We start from the raw sequence: 20183 nt of genomic DNA, 5'->3' as shown, positions 1-20183 counted from the left end.
ACTACCTAATCTAACTGCAGTTTTAACCCAGAAATGTAGCCTTTAACCAGTCAACATGGAATTTCTTGGTCAATACTAGGAACTTTACTGGTAGACCCCCTTCTCTTACCTTAGGAGGGCAACCTTGCCTAAATAATACATTCTTTGCTGATTCTTCTTCTTTTTTAAAAATATTTTATTTATTTATTCATGAGAGACAGAGAGAGAGAGAGAGGCAGAGACAGGGGCAGAGGGAGAAACAGGCTCCATGCTGGGAGCCCGACATGGAACTCGATCTGGGGCCTTCAGGATCATGCCCTGGGCTAAAGGCAGCGCTAAACCGCTGTGCCACCCGGGCTGCCTGTCTTTCTTTTTTTTTTTTAATGCCTTCTCTTTGTCTTTAAAAACTTCCTTTAGGGGGCGCCTGAGTGAGACAGTTGGTTAAACATATGACTCTTGGTTTCTGCTCAAGTCCTGATCCCAGGGTGGTGAACTCAAGGCCATGGCATCCGCTCGCATTGGGGCTCTGCGCGGAGTGTGGAGTCCGCTTGGGATTCACTCTCCCTCTTGCTCTGCCCCTCCCCACGGCTCCCCTCTCTTTCTCAAATAAATAAGTCTTTAAAACAACAACAACAACAACAAAACTTCCCTTTGCTTAGCCCAGCAGAGCCCTCCTCTGCTTGCTGGTTGAGATGCTGCCTGATTAAGGAATCTTTTTAAAAAGCCAATTCAAGCCTCTTCCCTGAAGCAGCATGAGGTAACCTCTGAAAATTGTTCGCTATCACTTGATCCAGAAAATCCTACAAAATCATGCAAATCAAAAGGTTCAAGCCTCCGTGTTCACTTTAAGAACACCTGTGAAACTGCCCAGGCCGTCGAGGGGAGGGGATGCATATCCGAAAAGCCACTGAGTATCTGAAAGATGTCACTTTGCAGAAGGAGTGTGTGCCATTCTGTCACTGGATTTGGTAGGCCTGTCCAGGCCAGACAGTGGGGCTAGACACAAGGTTAGGTGGCTCAAGAAGGAGCACTGAACTTCTACTGTGTATGCTTAAAAATGCAGAGTAATGCTGAACGTAACAGTTTAGATGTAGATTCTCTAGTCATTTTTGTGCATCCAGGTGAACAGAGCCCCCAAGATGCAGCATAGAACTTACAGGGCTCATGGCCAGATTAACCCATACATGAGCTCTCCCTGCCACATTGAGATGATCGTTATTGAAAAAGAGAAGATTGTTCCTAAACCAGAAGAGAAGGTTGCACAGAAGAAAAACATATCCCAGAAAAAAACTGAAGAAACTGAAAATTCTGCATAGAAGAAATGCAAAAACATACAAACAAACCAAACCCCAATTCTGTCTTCAATTTTACTTGGTTGAACTTTTTTTTAAATTAATTTATTTTAGAGAACACACACATGGGAGTTGGGGTTGGAGGAGGGAAAGAAGCAGATTTCCTCCTGAGCCCAGAGCTAGACCCAAGGCTTGATCCCACAAACCTGAGATCATGACCTTCACCAAAACCAAGAATCTGACTGTCAATGGACTGAGCCACCCAGGTATCCCTGAACTTTATTTAACAATATGTACTGTTACCATAACTTACCACTGTTGATGTTAATCTTGATTAGCTAGCTGAGGTAGTGTTTGTTAGGCTTCTCCACTGTAAAAATAACTTTTTACCCCATTTCCTTGGAGTAAAGGGAGTCAGTGTGAGTAGCTCACAGTTAAGGAGGGTTGAGTATCTATGTAAATTTGGGATACTTCTCTGAACTAGCCTTTCTGGGTGGCCAGGTCAGAGCATATGATGAAGGGAGGAAATATTGGAAAATTTTTCTTTTATTCGATTTTATAGAGGTCTGTGTCTGGCAGAAGAATTTAAAAGCAAGAGTCAATCCTTGGCCTTTTCCAGGGACTCCAAAGAAGCCTAGAAGGAGAGAAACTCAGTTATCACCCAGATCTTCTGGATTAAGTCAGACACATCCTCGCCCACCAGTCTAGCCTCCTGAACCATCACTGGATACTGAACACCTGCTTGGGGAAAAGAACTGGTGTTCATCCCCAGGGTGGGAGGAAAGGGTTTGGGAGATACAAAGCAATGGGTGAGCAAAGAGAATGTGTCAGCAAGCAAAGGAGTCAACTTTCCACAGGTCCATGATAGATATGGACCAGAGACAAGAAACAAGATGAATCTTGATGCTTCTCTACAGAGATCTGTTACCAACTTGTAAAGAGCTTACTTTAGAATTAGGCTTTTTCAAATCCTATATTTAGATTCAAATGTCAAAACTTCATAGCATTGCTTGACATTAAATCTCTTATGCAAGCCTTTGCTCTGGGTGTCTTTTTGTTTTTTGACTATGTTGTTCAAAGAGAGCACTGTGAAAATCTAGTTGACAGTTGCTTTTTCGAAGTCCTTCCCCTTGACTCTTTCTGATTTGACCTAGTATAGCACATCACTGGACAGTATTGGTGTTTCAGTGGTAGGGTGCTGGCCTCCCCCTTGGGAGGCCTGGGCTCAAATCCCAGCCAATGTTCAGTAGGTTTGCTTTGAACTATCTGTTGTTCAGGCAAGTTAGGTCCCTTAGAGATTCTGACCTTCAGGGAACAGCTGGCACATTAGGGGAGGAAAGTGGGAACTAAACCTCTCCAGTTAGCGCCTGGGACTTCAGAGAGGCTGTGTCCTTCAAGTGGTAGGTGTGTCTGATGGGTCTCTGAAGTTTTGAGTATTTGGGTCTAAATTCAGTGTTACTTTTATTTTTTCTCCTGCTGGTTCCTGGAATCTAAAGAGTCATCTGGTCACTGATTCACATGCTGGACTTGGACAGATCGTTGGACCATGTCTCACTATGGAGTGGGGATCAAGAAATGAAATTCTCAAATAGAGAGAAGCTGCAGGGTTTGTCAGAAACCCAGTGGATGGGAAGGAATTAGGGTTCCCAGGAAGGGGGAGACGATGGAGAAGAATCCACAGGGAGATGAGAGGAACTCAGTAGAGGTGGACCTGTCTTTGGTGGTCTTGGTAAAATCAAGGATGAATGCCCGAGTGTAGAGCAGCACTTACAATAAAATAATTTACATCATTATTGTTTTATAGTCCTTCAGAGAAATTTTCTACTCAGAGGATCGTTTTTATGCTTATACTTATGGATGGGTAAGCAGCCCTGAGGGGAGGCCATTCCAATCATTGGCTCTGGAGTTTTGGAGGAAGAGACTCTGGAAAAAGAAATCCTAGGGTCCATCAGGTTTGTCGACATTTCATCTATTTTCCTCAACAAAGCTTATGTGGGTCCAGGGTATCAAACTGCACCTGTCCCTTTGGCAATTAAGTGCCACTGATAATTTCATTTTTGAAGGGTTAAGAAATGATTGAGACAGTGCCATCGGAGTGAGATGCAAGAGCAGAACTTACAATACTTTCCTCCATCTTGTCTCTTTGCTACCTCTGAACATCAACCTTCCATACACAACAGTTCAAAATAGCCTTCAGTCTCAATGGAGGTTTATAATTTTTTATAATTCTTGTAGGTCATGTTTCTTTCTTGCTTCTATAAGAAAAATCCAGGGTGGATTTTTGAGGAGCTGGTTAGCAGCCCAAACTAGTTCAACTTCCTGTATCATTTGTCTGGTTTAGGTATTGCCAGAGTAGGCAGTTAGGTCAGCAATGAGGAAGTCATGGGCGGCTACTGGGAAGGTCAGAGGCCTGTCCTGACCGTGCTCCACAAGAAGCTGGATCAAAACAGACAGGCCCAAGCCTGGCGGATGCCATGACAGGAAACCTCTGACTAAAGTAAGAAAAAACATTGGGAAACCTGGCTTCCTACTCCAGGTACTAAATATTCCACCCCTTAGTTAACAACTGTCAATAAAAGATAGAAACCCATCCCTTAAGGCATGCTGTTCCCTCTTGCTCTGGTTCTCACTGTCACTCTTCACTCTTTCTCTCCCTCTCTTCAAGACTGGCTGGATTGAGGCCCCAGGGCTTGGGGTCTCCCCAGTTCACTCCTCAATAGTATGTTAAAAAGAAAACCAGGCCCAAATGGTATCACTTAGGTTGAGACCCCAACCCAGTAAGACAAGACTTACTACCTAATCTAATTGCAGTTCAACCTCCCAGAAATGTAACCTTAGACCAGTCAATCTGGAATTTCCTGGTCAATACTAGGAATTTCACTGAGAGACCCCTCTCTCTCTTCCTAAGGGGGCAGCCTTGCCCAAACTATGCATTTCTTGCTCAAAAATTCCTTTCTTTTATTTTTATGCCCTCTCTCTGTCTTTAAAAACATTTGTTTGGGATTCCTGGGTGGCGCAGCGGTTTGGCACCTGCCTTTGGCCCAGGGCGCGATCCTGGAGACCCGGGATCGAATCCCACGTCGGGCTCCCGGTGCATGGAGCCTGCTTCTCCCTCTGCCTGTGTCTCTGCCTCTCTCTCTCTCTCTGTGACTATCATAAATAAATAAATTAATTAATTAAAAAAATAATAAAAAATTAAAAACGTTTGTTCTATTTAAACTCAAACTTAAATTTGGTATTTTTAACAGATTTGGTGCAGCATAGGGATTCAAAGTGAACTCTTGGTGGCTTTCAGGGACAGTGAAAAACAAGCATGGTGTCCTTTGAGCTCAGGGTCTTGCCGTTTCAGAGGACTATGGGTAAGTCTCTCTTGCTTTGAGCTTCTCTTTTTTTACTTCAGTTCGAGCTACTAAGAATCTAGGTAGCTTCCAGCCCAAGAGTAACCGGGTAGTCTAGACTGACAGGAGGCTCTGCCAGAGGGGCAATCCTTAGCCCTTGGTTCAGTCCACTGGGCAGTTCCAGGTTGGAGTCCTTTCCAGTCCACAGTTTCCATTTGCTAGGATTGCAGGTTGGTCCTTTGCTCATTTTCTGTCCACTCTCCATTTTACTGGAATCTACTGGTTTTGCCCACGCTGGGAATTGCCGGTGGTGTGCAGGGCCTTCCCTTTGCCAGTAACTTCTTTAGGTTACCGCTGGTGTGTTGAAGTGCCCTGGTTTGTCTTGTTTTGGGTGAACAAAGGCTTAGCGGATAGGATTTTGAAATTCTGAAGAGTCAAGCACGCCACCTTCTGGCACACCTGCTTACTTTACATCTGAAAACTCTGGTACCAGGAGCTGTGTGACTAGCTGTAGAAATGGCAAAATTTTACTAAAAACAACTTGGGATTACAAGGGCCAAGATGTGGAACATTCCAAATAGGTAAGATAGTTTGAGAAGTGTATTTAAAAGTCAGGGTTGTAGATTTTTTTTAAAAGATTTTATTTATTCATGAAAGACACAGAGAGAGAGAGACAGACACAGGAACAGAGGAGGAACAGACACAGGCAGAGGGAGAAGCAGGCTCCATGCAGGGAGCCTGACATGGGACTCAATCCCGGGTCTCCAGGATCACACCCTGGGCTGAAGGCGGCGCTAAACCTCTGAGCCACCAGGACTGCCCAAGGGTTGTCAAATTAAACAGAATGGGATACCTGTTTTAATTGGCAAGCAAAAGCCTCCAGAAGTCTTCCAGTTCATTGAAAGATTCATTGCGAAGGGCTCATGGAAAATTAAGGGTATAAGAGGTACATGAGGGCCACCTGGGTGGCTCAGTTGGTTGGGCGTCTGCCTTCTGCTCAGGTCATAATCCCAGGGTCCTGGGATTGAGCCCCACATGGGGCTCGCTGCTCCACAGAGGGAGCCTGCTTCTCCCTCTCCCTCTGCCGCTCCCCCTGCTTGTGCTCACTTGCTCTCTCCTCCTCTCTCTCTGTCAAATAAATAAATAAAAATCTTTTAGATAGATAGATAGATAGATAGATAGATAGATAGATAGACAGATAGATAGATAGGTAGATAGATAGATAGATACCTAAAACAAAAAACTGTAACACTGCTGTAACTACTATACTATTATTGCTCCCCTCTATACTCCTTTGGGTACTCATTTTACTAATCCTCTGTCTGAATTGTTTTTCCACTCTGAAAACACTACACAACTGTAAATAAAAGTCCTCCAATTCGATGGCCTTATAGACACTTCCATACCTACCTTCAAAGGGGGGCACCATATGGGCCCCTCCTAGAGTTGATGAAAATGAGTGATTTTCTGGTAAACTGCTGTATTATTCCTTTAAACAGACCTGGGGAAATTGGTAGATACTAGAGCCTGCAGAGGGGATCCTGGAAAAACTGGCAGAAGCCAGTGAAGGGTGAAAATTCTTACCAGAATCAGTTCTGAATCTCTATCTGTAGTGCCCAACTGAGAGAGGAAAAATAAAATTTCACATTGTCTCTTTCTTTTCAAATCCAAACCCATTATAGTGATCCTTTCTTTCCTTGGGATAGCTATTGTCTTCTTGTTCATCTGGTTTTGCTTACTGGGCTAGGCTTTTTGTCTGCCTGGGGCATACAAGTTATTGGTTCTTTGTCTGGCTGCCTTTGAGAGTGACTTTGGATTTTGGAAAGGTAATATCCTTTGCACCCTCTTTAGGGACCCAGCTTACACCCAAGGAGGGTTATTCAATACTGCCAGAAATATTTAAAATTAAAACCCTGTACCCAGAGGGAAAGAAACAAAGCAGATAATGTAGTTGGATAGGTGGCTCAGCCAAAGGTGTCATTTAACTTAAAACCCAATCTTTGAGAAACTGATAGCAACTGTCCTTACCTTACGTATCTTTTTGCAAAACAAAAGTTAGTTTTAGAAGCAATTCAGAATTCACGTATTCCTTCCCAATCCCCACACTTCCCCTCTTTATCTGAAAAAGACTTGTAAAATATTTGCCTTAAAAAAACAAAGTCCTTCTTGGAGAAACTTAGATTCTTTCTCTGTCCCTTGAAGTTACGCATCTTATGTCTTTGAAATGTAAACACAGCCCACAATCACCTGAGACTAAAGGAGAGAAAAAAAGGGAGAGGCCACATAAAATACAAACTGCCAAAAGGGACTTGATGCCCAAACGTCTAGCACAGTCTCCGTAAAATTAATTTCAGGGACAAATACAAATCATAAAATCTCTAGAAATATTAGTAACTATAGAGTCTTCGCACCCATCTGTGTGTGTCTGTATATATATTGTAAATGTCAAATATTTTTCTACTTTTGGATGGTATTGTTGAAATTAATTTAGTTTTTTAAAAGATTTTATTTATTTGACAGAGAGAGTACGCACACAAGCAAGGGGAGCAGCAGAGGGAGTACTTCCCACTGAGCAGCCAGCCGACATGTGGCTCTGTCATAAAACCCTGAGATCATGACCTGAGCCCAAGGCAGATGCTTAACCGACTAAGCTACCCAGAGGCCACAGTATTGTTAAAATTAATTTATAAAAGAGCTCTATTTACTTGGTTTGAAAACCTAGAAATTGGGGTGCCTGGTTGGTGCTCTTGATTTCAGCTCAGATCTGTCGCCTCCCCACTCAGGTCTAAATCTCAGGGTCATGAGATCAGCCCCACATCAGGCTCCATGCTGTGAGTGGAGCCTGCTTAGGATTCTCTCTCTCCCTCTCTCTCTGCCTTCAATCCCTTCCTCTCTAAAAAAGAAAGGAAAAGAAAAAAAAAAAAAAACTAACCCAAGAGTTTTTCAAGTTTATATGATCTGGAAAAATACTAAATTATAAAAGCTAGTTTAAGGTTGATGGTTTAGTTAAAAGAGACATCTTTAGAGTTCCAGCATTAAATATAAAACTTTTATTCTACTGGAGTTTACTAGCCAAATAAATTCATGTTGTGTCAGCTTAAATAGTTTTCCCAAATCTTTTTGGTAACCTTACAGTTTTGCTAAGTTAGGTTAAACAGGAAGTTAAATTTAATAAATATCTAGATCATTTCCAAATACGACAAAATACTAAAACGGGCTGGTCCGAGTGCAGTGGTGCTTACAATTAATTGATCACAGCCAAAATACTAAAACGTTAATTCCTAAGTAGTAGGTTTATCTACTTTTGGCTTCTTATTACAGAGAAACTTATTACAGAGAAACTAAACTAAACTAATACTTAAATGTGTTAGCGCCATATTAGAAAATCTAAAAAAATAAAGACCCAAAAAGTGTTAGGCCTAAGTGCTTATGCACCAGTTTGAGCCAAGAGTAGAAATCGTGAAAAAGTAACCAAAATATAGGAGGCAAAAGACAGACAGGGTCTGACTTCCAAATTTTAATTGAGATCCCGTATCACAAAAATAATTGAGAGGATGTGAAAGGAACCCGTTTCCTTTGTAATCCTAAATGTTCTACTCCACACTTCGTAAGGCATCATTTGAAAAAAGGCACGGGGGCGTCAGCAGCCGGACAGACACGCAGGTTCCCCGCAGGCTGCAGGTGCAGACCCCGCGCCCTCCGCCGCAGCGGGTGGGGGTGGGAGGGCGGGAGCGCAGGAGCGAGAGGCGGGCGTCACTCCCCCCCCCCCGCCCCCCGCCCGCCGCCCGCCGCTGGGTCCGCGGGACGCCGCAGGAGGAGGGAGGAGTGGGCGGGGCAAGGGGCGGGGGTGGGGCCGCTCCCGTGACGTCACAGACGGGGCGGGTCCTGGATAAATATGGCCTCGCGCGGCTACCGCCGGGGCCCCTGCGGCCCACAGACAGTATCGGGAGGTGCGGGAGGGAGTCTGGGAGTGTTGGTCGAAGCTGCGTGTGTTGCGGGTGTGAGAGAGCCAAGGAGGCTGAGAGGCGCGGGGAGCAAAGCGAGCGTGTGCACAGTGTAGGTCGTGTGAGGGTGTGTTGGGCCGCGGGGCAACGCGAGTTTTACTTCCTTGGTTGGGGAGATACAGTCGGGGAGGTGGTTTTCCCAGAGCGAGTTCTGTCTGTTACCCTCAGGATGTGCCGACCCCTGCGATTTCCTCAAATGTGGGGAGACTCGGCTGTATAATTTGTGGGGGGCTGGTAATGTGTTGGCCCTTTCCCTTGGTTTCTACAGTACAAAGAAATAGCGCGGGAAGATACCTTTTATTTTCTGTTTTCAAGTAGATGCAGCTATTTTTTTTTATGAACCTAATTTTTTTAATATGCATATTTTTTATTGGAGTTCAATTTGCCAACATATAGCATAACACCCAGTGCTCATCCCGTCAAGGGCCCCCCTCAGTGCCCGTCACCCAGTCACCCCCACCCCCCGCTCCCCTCCCCTTCCACCACCCCTTGTTCGTTTCCCAGAGTTAGGAGTCTCTCATGTTCTGTCTCCCTGATATTTCCCACTCATTTTCTCTCCTTTCCCCTTTAATCCCTTTCACTATTTTTTATGTGAAATAGTTTCACTAGTTTTATATTCCCCTTATGAGTAAAACCATATAATGATTGTCCTTGACTTACTTCACTCAGCATCATACCCTCCAGTTCCATCCACGTCGAAGCAAATGGGTATTTGTCGTTTCTAATGGCTGAGTAGTATTCCATTGTATATATAGACCACATCCATCCATCTTTTGGTGGGCACTCAGGCTCCTTCTTGGTGGAATATTTTGCTTGCTGGTTTATGTTTCAGGTTGTTCACTTTAACCCCACGTGGAGAAGGTGGGGTTAAATCTAGCATTGTTCCCATATCTCAGAATTAGGTGTACTTCTCTACCCAGCTGCTTTTCTTCACAACAGAGTCCAAGGAACATTTGCTGGGTCTTAGGATAGGAGGCGCTCTCACTTCAAAGTGCAAGGTAAAAGCTGCCTGCAACGGGTCAATTTGTGTCTTGGGCGTTTGTTTTGTTTTTTTGTTTGTTTTGTTTTGTTTTTGTTTTGTTTTGCTTTGTTTATTAATGAGAGACTGAGAGAAAGAGGCAGAGACATAGAGAGAAGCAGGCTCCACGCAGGGAGTCTGATGTGGACCTTGATCCCAGGACCCCAGGGTCATGCCCTGGGCCAAAGGCAGGCGCTAAACCGCTGAGTCACCCAGGTGTCCCATGTGTCTTGATTTACTTGAAATGTCACATACTCTCATTCTATGCAAGGAAGCGGCCCCTGACATCCGGGTCTTGGACACAGAGTCCACACAAGTCAGACCTGAACCTTGGTTGAATGCCCTGTGATGCTTCCAGGAACATAAAATAAAGGGTGTTGGGAGTGAATGGTGACCAGTGTCTTATCTGCTTATCTTGTGAGAGGTGCAACTAAGCTGTCTTCCCATCTCCTGTCCTTTAAATATCTAATCTTGCCTTAGCCTTCATTTTTTAAGTATTAGCTGCCTTGCTTAATTAATGTCTTGCTTTTACACCTTACAGCCATGGCTAGCCAGTTCCCAAGACAGCACCCACCCATCCTTCCTACCCCAAAGCAGCTTCTTCGTATTTCTGGCTTCGGTTTCCTCTTCCTCCCACCTCTTCTCTCAGGCTCTCTCTTAATACTTTCATATATAGAAAAATAATAGCTCTTTCTAAACCTCCAGTTTGTACCTGACATGCTTCAGTAGCTTGGCAAATTAGGAAGCTTCCTTAATATTCCTTCTTAAATGGCAGTAGGAATTGTAAATAACAGGTTGGTTTTTTTTTTTTTTTTTTTTTTCAATTGTCAGAGGTAATTTTAGATTTTCCCTATCTGAAAATGCCCTTAAATTGAACTGGTTCAATGAAAACTGGTTCATAAGAAAACCAACCAGGAAAAAAAAAAAAAAAAACAGGTCCAGTGTTGGCAGCTATGGGCAGTCGTGTTTACTAGTCTCTTTCGCAGGGTGTTGTCTTACCTTGTTCACTTCCAATCCACAATGTCCTGGCAAACAGAAATTACTTAGCCAAACAAAGTCATGGCCATGTCCCAAATGATTATCACACCTCCCTATTGGCCACCTTAGGAACAATATTAAGATCTGTTCAGCCCAGAAGTTACTGAGACCACCTATGACACAAGGTGTTGGGAGTGGAGGTGGGGAAGAGATGGTACAAAAGGGCAGGTCCAAAGAAAACCACCTAAAAAGCAGGGAATGCCTATTGAGTATCCAGGACACTGAAAGAGAAAGTCTTACGTCCTATAGACTGATCTAGTTTGATGAAGAAGAGCCGGGAACTTCTCCCCAGCAGCAGGATAAACAAATATAAAGTGTCCAAACCAAGGGGTGCCTGGGTGGCCCAGTCTGTTGAGCGTCAGACTCATGATTTCGATTCAGGTCATGATCTCAGAGTTCTGGGATGGAGCCCAGTCATCGGTGAGGAGTCAGCTTCAGGATGGTCTCTCCTCTGACGACCCCTTCCACCCCCTTCTCTGTCTCTCAAATAAATAAATAAATCTTTTTTAAAAAGTCTGAACCAAGACTGAAGTCAACTTTCAGTGTGTGCCTTACTGATGAGAAAACTTGGGTTTCTAGAGTGTTAAACGGATTTCCCAGCCTCAGTTGTCAGCACCGTTATGCTTCCTGATCAGAATGTTTCTGAACAAACAGAAGACCGATACAGCACTTGGATATTGATTTCCAAGCCTAATCAAACACCAAGGTTGTTATTACAGACATATTAGGTTCAGTTTGTGGTTAGGAGCACAGGCTCTGGGAGGCCTCCCTTTCAGTCCTGGCTCCACCATTTATTTGCCTTTTGTTTGACCTTGGGCCAGTTCCTTCTGTTGCTAGGCCAATTTTGCAAATGTCATATGAAAATATTAAGTACCTCAAAGAAGAATTGTTGCATAGATCCAAAATAAGGTTTTTTCCTCTTAATTATGAAATATAAAGAAAAATGTGTAGACTTCTGCTTAAGAGTTTTGTAACATTTGAGTGAATTTTGTATTTGTGAGTGTAACATCCATTCACAAAATAAGTTAGTATTAAAAAATTAAATTTTAAATGGAATTTATAAAACATATGCCTAAAAAAGGAACATGTTTATAACAGTCCCCAAACTGGAAACATAACCATTTTATTTTTAAAGAGAGGGAGAAATGGAGCGGGATGGGCAGAGGGAGAGAGAGAATCTTAAGCAGGCTCCACACCCAGCTCAGAGGCCAACACAGGGCTCTATCTCACAACCCTGGTATCATGATCTGAGCCGAAATCAAGAGCTGGATACTTAACCCACTGAGCCACCCAAGTGCCCCTGGAAACATAATTAAATGTCCATCAAGAAGTGAATGGATATAATTGTGATATATTCATACAAAGGAATACGACTCTTCAGTGCAATGGAACAGATTCCTGATATGTGGCAACAATAAGAATCTCAAAAATATCATGCTGAGTACATACTAAGAGTACCATACATAAATGGTTCCATTTATGTGAATTTCTAGAACAGACAAAACTAATTCATAATGACACAACTAGATCGTTGATTGCCTAGCATGAGGAATGGTGCGAGGATAGGCTGCAAAGGGATACAAGACATTTTGGAGCAATGGAAACGTTCTTTTTTCTAGAACGGGGTAATGGTTACAGGGTGCACCCACTTGTCAAAAGTCATCAAACTTGAAATGAATGCATTGTATTATTTACAAAACTGCATGTTAAGAAATTTGATTTTAAAAATAAGAAATCATTCAAATTTTACTGTCTTAATTTTAATTCATTATTATTCTTGTCTTTAGCCTTGGAGAGTTCTTTTAGAAAAGTATCTCATGTGGTGAACAATTTGATTGAACATTCAACAATTCCTTCATACTTGTTTTGTATCTCTTTTCTTCAGTTAAGTTCATGCCCTATTAAATTGAATACTTTCAAATAAAAATAGACCTATAAGAGCTCAATTTTATAAAAGCATATTTATAAATATATCATTTTCACTATAAATATACCAAGTGTAACTCCATTAATAATTACCTAATGTATACAAAGTTATTTCTGATTTTAAGATGTTTCAGAATTTTACATATATGCATTTTCTGCATCATTTGAATTTTGCCATTTGTACAATAAACGTGTATAACTTTTGCAAAAAATTAGAATAACTTAAAAAATAGATTTGAAGAAAAATAAGTAAAGATGGTAGACGTAGTTAATTCCAGGTGGTGGGAATAGGGGTGACAGCTTATCTTCTTTATGTATTTTTCATTTATTTGTTTATTTTAAATAGGCTCCATGCCCAAGGTAGGAGTTGAATTCACAACACAGAGGCCAAGTCACTTGCTCTATTGACTAAGCCAGCCAGGACCCCTATTTTTCATATTTTTAAATATAAAAAAATGAACGTCCTGGAAGTGAAAGAACAGAATAGATATGGAAGAGGTATGGGGTAGGTGGGAGGAAAATTTTAAGGGGAGGAAACACCTGGTTGTGGCACAAAGTGTGTTTAAGTTGGAGAGTTTGCAGGAGCAGCCATTAGGTAAGAAGGGTATTTGAGAGGCAGGGGGTGGGGGTCATAAGGATATTTAGGATAGGTTTATGCTTGTTGCATGATTCCCCTAGGTATTTTTTCAAAATAAATACACAGACTTATATTTCTTGTCAAGTATTTTACCTTTTTTTTTTTTTTTTTTTTTTTTTAATTAGGAGGAGTGTAAACATGGTGGTTCTGAGCCTATCATCTGGAGCCAGGCTGTCTTGGGTTCCAATTTCTGCTTTCAAATCCCACTCACTGGCTGAGTGACTGGACAGGTTATTTCACCTTTCCTTTCTCAGTGTTCTCAGATGGAAAATGAGGATACTGATAGGAGATGGTCCTGTTGAAAGGAGTCAGTGAGTAAGCACATTTTAGCTTGTAGACCCTGGGAAATGGCACTTCGCATAAAATCATTCATAGGGTGTCTTGTATTGGGGAGGCGATACTACCTGAAGACTGGATGTGATGAAAACTGATTTTATTCAAGTGGCACCAGTGACGCTTTTCAGTGGCTGTGGCCCCTCCTAGGAGAGTGAAGTCATGCTCTCTTAGCAACTGCAATCTGGCCTGGGAGCATCCCGGACTTTATTAGCTCATCTGACCAGCTCCATAAAAAGGGAATAAGGTTTCAATTTCTTGGTTCAAAAATACCCACATTGTACTTCCAGCTTAGGTCTCTGAACCATCAACCTCAGAACAAAACAGCCTCCAGAGACTGAGCACCCGCTTCACAAGCTGCCTCTCAGACAGTGGGTGCAGTTATAGGACGCGGCGGGAGCCCCTCGCGGTGGAGAGTTTAGAGGCCGCAGCTTCAGCCTCTACACCCCCTCTCCGGAGGCCCCACAGGCCCCACGGTAACCCCAACTCTGAGAAGCAGGCTGCGGGGTCCTCGATTCCTGAGGACCAGGAGGCAGAGCGCGGGGGATGCGGCTGCGAGGGAGGGGGAGGAAGGGGGCGCGGGTCCCCTGGATTGTGCTCCTGGGACCCAAAAGGCCCATCCACAGTAAAAAAATCACCCTTATTCCGGTTAAAGGGAAAGGTCCCACCGAGATTTGAACTCGGATCGCTGGATTCAGAGTCCAGAGTGCTCACCATTACACCATGGAACCCATGTAGGGCAGCAGGCAATCCCTTGCTAGAGGAGTGTAAGTACGGATTTAGCGTCCATACCCCCACACATAACCCCAAGTATTTTTCCTACTAACTTGACACGACTAGAGTACAGTTGACCTGGGTGGCCATCTGTCCTGCCTTCTCTCTGTCCCCCTCCTTTGATTGAATTCTCTCATGTCACTTCCACCTCAGAAAACAAAGTAAAGCCACTCTGGGCCTAGGGCTAGGGAAGAGCTCATAAACCACATATTCTGTCCTAGTTTTATCCAGAGTTTCCTGTCCAGAGGTGACATTTCTGCAAGTAGTACAGTTTTTTCCTCTTCCTTGCCTTCACACTTTTCTCATTGCCCAGAGAGGGCAGATGATTTGTCAAGGCAAGACTTGGGACTTCCTTGGCTACGTAGCACCCATCACACTCCAAAGCCACCACCGACTCCTAGGTATAATATGTAAAGATGTGTCAGCAGTGGAGTGGGACTGGGAGGCAGGAGAACCTTCCTTTTTTTTTTTCATACACTTCTGGGTTTTGTTGTTGCTGCTATTGTAAGTTTTTCTTATGTTTCTATATTCGTCAGATCCACAATACAAAGTAATCAGCCATGTTTAAGGTTTACACTGAACACTCAGACAAATCAGACCAAACTCACTTGCGTTGACTCAAAATCAACCACATGCCATTGAGGCCACAAGGCAGGGCTGTGACTCTTAGACACTCACAGGCTGTTTTCTGAGAGTTTGGCCAAGTCAACTTCCTTCCAATTTCTCGATATATTATGACCTAGAAACTTCACGTCTTAAAAAAAAAACATGTATCAGTGTACCCAAGAGTACCCATTACTGGGCCACAGGGTATGTGTACCCAAGGTGTCTTACAGTGTGTACATTACTTATATACACAAAATACCACCACACTAAATATTTACACACATAATATATATAAATCCACATTACATCTCAAAATAACAATCTGTGTATTTCATTCCCCTTTACCTCTTTATTTTATCCCAAAGCCATTCCTTCTCTTACCCAATACACAGAACAACAACAACAAATTGATATTGAAAGAAAAAAGCCACTGGCTGAAGAACAGAGTCAGAAAGATGCCCAGTGCTCTGGAAGTTATTTTGTTTCTAGAGATGGATAAGGCTTGAATCAAGGAAGGAGGCAAAGGGGCTACTCTTGTTAGGAAGAGGAAGGTGTTCTCCTCAAAGTTTGAGGAGAAGATGAAGTGGAAATTAACATAGGCCTGTATATTTAGAGCTGAATAAAAAAATGAAAAAGTTGAGAAGTAAGTACCATCACAAAGCATTCCTCCAGAACTTTAAGATGAGTTAAGGTTTACGACTGCAAGGAACAGAAATAGACTCTGGCTGATTTCAGAAGAAAAGAAATCTGTTGAAAGGATGTTGAGAGATCACAGAAGGGTGGGGAAACCCAGAGAGCCAGGCTCTGACAAGGAGTGGGGAGAGGAACAAATGAGGTTGGAAACTGCGATGGGTGGAGAGACTGTCCTTGTGGGGTCTGAGAGCTGAAGGTGAGAGGTGGGGATTTGGGGGCGCGGGTGCTGTTATGAACAGAACGGCCCAGGAACGTAAGTCCTCTTCTGCCTCTATTGACTCCTCCTGCCTCCTCTCTATTCCTCCTCCAATTCTACTGCTGTATCTCTCATCTCTCCCATCTTCCTCACTCTCTTTCTCCTCAGCCCCTTGCCCCAGCCCGGGTTAACCCCTCACTGGAGTGGACCAATACCTGAAACCAAGGGTAGGCAGGGTTTCTTGCTCCAACATCAATGGTAGGTGACTTTTATTTCAAATGAGAGAAGTGACTGGGTTTTGTGCCAGTGGTAGATCATGATCTGCATGCCTACACCCCTGAGGCAACCTGGAGTCTCCTACCCCACCCTGTACAATTTGGAGATTGGGGTTATGTTAGGCCAGATTTTCCAGAGGCAGTTAAGAGGCCTTAGTGGAAGTCTGAGAAAAACACCTGATGGGGCATCTGGGTGGCTCAGTTGGTTAAGCATCTGCTTTTGGCTCAGATCATGAGCCTAGCTAGTAGGGTCCTGGGATCAAGCCCCATGTTGGGCTCCCTGCTCAGCGAGGAGCCTGCTTCTCCTTCTCCCTTTGCCCTCCCACACCATCCCCCCCCCCATGCTCCTTCTCTTAAACAAATAAATAAAATATTTTAAAAACCTTGAAAAATGGGCAAAAGCTTGCTTTTCTTATGAGCCTCTGAGATTGTAAACTATCATGATAGCCCACACTTAGCTTTTAAGAAATGGTTAAAATTTCAGTTACTTTTCTTTTTCACAGCTTTTATGGCTGCCATCTTTCCTTTTCATTATCTGTGGGAGATGATATGGTTCATGTGCATGTGCCTCTTTGAGAGGTTTATTGTGCTTTGGACTTCAGTTTACCAAGTGGTTTTGCAATCTCAGCTCTCTGGTGGACTCAACACAGGCATGCTTTGGTAGATCATCCAGCTTTATCTTGTCCAAGTAGAAACAACTTTCTCTTACACTTTTCTATCTCTTAAGCACATGTGGAGTCACACTTCCTTTTTATGAAACCTTTGTCTTTTCATCTGCTTCTGAACTAATTTCCTTTTAGTATACCACATCAGTTCCTTCAACTGATGACAACTTGTCATGAGGCCATTAGGTGGGGATAATGAGCACCACGAAGATCCTTGCAAATGAACAGGCCTGTATATTTAGTGCTGAACAGAAACCTTCTACAGACCAGTTGAAACTTAAAATTATCATCCACAGCTATAGTCGAGTTTTGGTAATGAAGCTCTTTCTCCTTAATTACCATACTTCCCTTTGTACAAGTTGGAGATTGGGGTTATATTAGGTCAGATTTTCTAGAGGCTGTTAAGAGTTGCTGGGATTCCAGTTTGTGGTCAAATCAGGAGAACAGCAGAATGAAGATGACATTGTGGTTTTGGAAAAAGGACAAAGAGACATAATATTATGTCTCTTTATCACCCTTAGATGAGATGCAATATTACACATCACCCTTAGAACAGTGGTCTCAATGAAATGGGAATAGGTAATTGAAATGCTTGTTTCTCCAAGCACGTGAGATTGAAGCTGGAAAAACTGACTTAGGTGCTTATATGATTGTGTACTCAGACTGAATATGAGGGTACCTAAAGTATGGACTTCATTGAAAAAGTTTCTAAGGTCTGAAGGTGATGGGAGGATGTAAGAAACTTTGTATCTTTTTCATCCAATTTTTTTTTTCCCATCTTGCCTGATTTTGTGGTTCCCAGCTGCTCCGGGCATAAATATATGTGTAACTAAGGAAGGCAATGTCAGTGCAAAAGACATGATATTCATAGCATGAAATTGGATAATGCTTATTCTAAACATACTTTCCCTTATGTAGCCAGATTAAGTGAATACAACCTGGTTACTAAGTATTATATTAGTCTCCTTGGGCTGCAATAACAAGATAGCACAGGTTGAGTGGCTTAAACAACAGGCCAGAAGACCAGAGTTGGCTTCTGATGAGACTTCTTTCTGGCATTTGCAGAAGGCTGCCTTCTCACTGTGTCCTTGAATGGCTTTTTCTCTGTGCATGGAGAGAGATCTCTAGTGTCTCTTCCTCCTCTTACATGGACACCAGTTCTATTGGATTAGGAACCTGTTCTTATTACCCCATTTAACCATAATTACCTCCTTAGAGGCCCTACCTCCAAATACAGTCACATTGAGGTTTAGGGCTTCAACATAAGAATTTGAGGTGACAGTGAGGAGCACAATTCAGTCTATAACACCAAACAAGGACGGTCCTGTCAAATCCTATAACACTTGCCTAGTGGTGGGGCTAAGGGTTTGCAAGCCTGCTGATATTACTGGTTCTATGATTAGAACTGCACAGCTGAGCTGGAAAGCATGGTAATACAGAAAAGAAGGTAGGTCAAATGGGAGAGCACAAGGCTGCAAGGACAGGAAGCCAAAGTTTTGCTGGCGTCACTAGAAGTACTAGTGAGTGGTACCACTCCTATTTCTATTCTTTGATGCCTGAACCCATGAATCCTAGCTATGGGAGAAATAGTACCACATACTGGATGTCAATTCAGAGCATATACAGCCTCCTGGAGAATCTTGCTCAACCCTTCAAGGTATTGCAACCAGTGGCACTGTAACTGAGTCTTCAGAAGGCCTTTCCACTGGTGTCTCAAGTCAGCTGCTTCAGGATGGTGTGGATCATGGTAAGACTAGTGAATTCCACCAGCATGGGCTCACCGTTATACTTCATATTCTGTGAAGTGAGTTCCTTGATCAGAAGTGTATTAGTTTGGGGACACCTGGGTGGCTCAGTGGTTGAGTGTCTGCCTTCGGTTCAGGTCGTGATCCTGGGGTCCTGGGATCAAGTTATGCATCGGGTTCCCAGCAAGGAGCATGCTTCTCCCTTTGCCTATGTTTCTGCCTCTCTCTCTTTCTGTCTCTCATGAATAAATAAATTAAATATTTTTTTAAAGTGTATTAGTTAGCTTGGGCTGTCATAACAAAATACCATAGACAGGTGACTTAAACAACAGAGGTTTATTTTTCACAGTTCTGGAAGCTAAAAGTCAAAGATCATCATGGTACTAACAGGGTTGTTGGGTGAAGACTACCTTCCTGAGCTGCCTTTTCTGTGTCCTCATGTGGACCTTTCCTCTGTGCATGGGTGTGCACATGCATATACACACACAAACACATACACAGCTAACTCTGGTGTCTCTTCCTCTTCTTTTTTTTTTTTTCTCTTCCTCTTCTTATAAGGACACCAGTCCTATTGGATTAGGGCCCCACCAGACCTCATATAACCTTGGTTACCTCCTTAAAGGTCCCATCCCCACAAACAGCACATTGGGAACTAAGCATCCTCATCTGAATTTGGTGGTTGGAGAGGCACAATTCAGTTCATAACCAGAAACAATCCTGCATGGAATGCCATATGGGTGGATAAGCCATTCTACAAATGCATGGGATAGTATTTTGGCAGAAACATTGTGTGCAGGAAGGCAAATCTGCATTCAGAGTAAGTGTCTTTTCCAGTAAGAACAAAAGACTGTGCCATCCATAATGAAGTGGCCCAATGTAATTGATCTGCTGCTAGGTAGTTGGCTGATCACCCTGGGGAATGGTGACTAAGTGTTGGTCTGTGCTCCTGGCAGATGGGGCGATCAGCAGGAACTGTAGGCAGGTCAGCCTTGGTGAGTAGAGGTCTATGTTGCTGAACCTACACATAACCTCCATTTCTGTCACCATGGCCCATTCATGAGCCCATTGTGTGATGACAGGGTGGCTGGGGAAAGAGGTTGACTGCTATCCAGAGAACAGGTCATCTTATCCACATTATTATTAAAATTTTCCTCTGCTGAGGCCACCTTTTGGTGAGCATTCAACTGGGACACATATCTTCATGTTTTCACTCATTCTAAGAGGTCTATCCACACACTTCTTCTCCAGACTTCCCTGTCACCAATTTTTCAAACATGTCCCTTCTAAGTAAAATGAACAACCAGGTAGACTACTCAAAGTTCTACCCACCGGAAGGGTTGCCTTTCACTACTGTCCTTCGAGGCTGTCCCAGAAAGCAGGTGTGGTGCTATAGCTGTCTGTTTTTGGGTGGTGCCTGCAAGTCATGCAGAACCATCTGTAAACAAGGCTCCAGTCTTCTTTTTCCACGAAAACTGTAGGGAACTCCCCATGAGGCCATAGATGTGGGCTGTGAGAGAAAAGGTAGTGTAGCAGGAATGGGGACTGTGGGCATTTGTGCCACTTCTTTGAGTAACTTCCTTGTACCTTCAGGGCTTACTTGAGCCCTATCTTGTATACACAATTTCTCTCCCTTTTTTTTTTTTTTTGGTAAAGATTTTATTTAT

The 20183-nt window shown here is 43.2% G+C and overlaps 1 long non-coding RNA gene and 2 other non-coding genes across 3 annotated transcripts; 2 read left to right on the top strand and 1 right to left on the bottom strand.

The window, feature by feature from the left end:
* The first annotated feature begins 3630 nt into the window (after window positions 1-3630).
* Window positions 3631-12568, top strand: LOC119869759. Its single transcript, XR_005371921.1, has 3 exons — window positions 3631-3768; window positions 4520-4630; window positions 12457-12568. It is a non-coding gene; the product is annotated as an uncharacterized LOC119869759 (long non-coding RNA).
* Window positions 8710-8871, top strand: LOC119864021. The gene has a single exon (XR_005372823.1). It is a non-coding gene; the product is annotated as a U1 spliceosomal RNA (small nuclear RNA).
* A 1656-nt stretch (window positions 12569-14224) lies between the features above and the next one.
* TRNAQ-CUG lies at window positions 14225-14296 on the bottom strand. Its single transcript has one exon. It is a non-coding gene; the product is annotated as a tRNA-Gln (tRNA).
* Between the last annotated feature and the right edge of the window lie 5887 nt (window positions 14297-20183).

The sequence above is a fragment of the Canis lupus genome, chromosome 17, assembly GCF_011100685.1.
Source record: "Canis lupus familiaris isolate Mischka breed German Shepherd chromosome 17, alternate assembly UU_Cfam_GSD_1.0, whole genome shotgun sequence".
In the NCBI taxonomy this organism is placed as follows: domain Eukaryota; kingdom Metazoa; phylum Chordata; class Mammalia; order Carnivora; family Canidae; genus Canis; species Canis lupus.
Note: the sequence above shows the minus strand (reverse complement) of the source record. Positions and strands in the feature narration are given on the sequence as shown.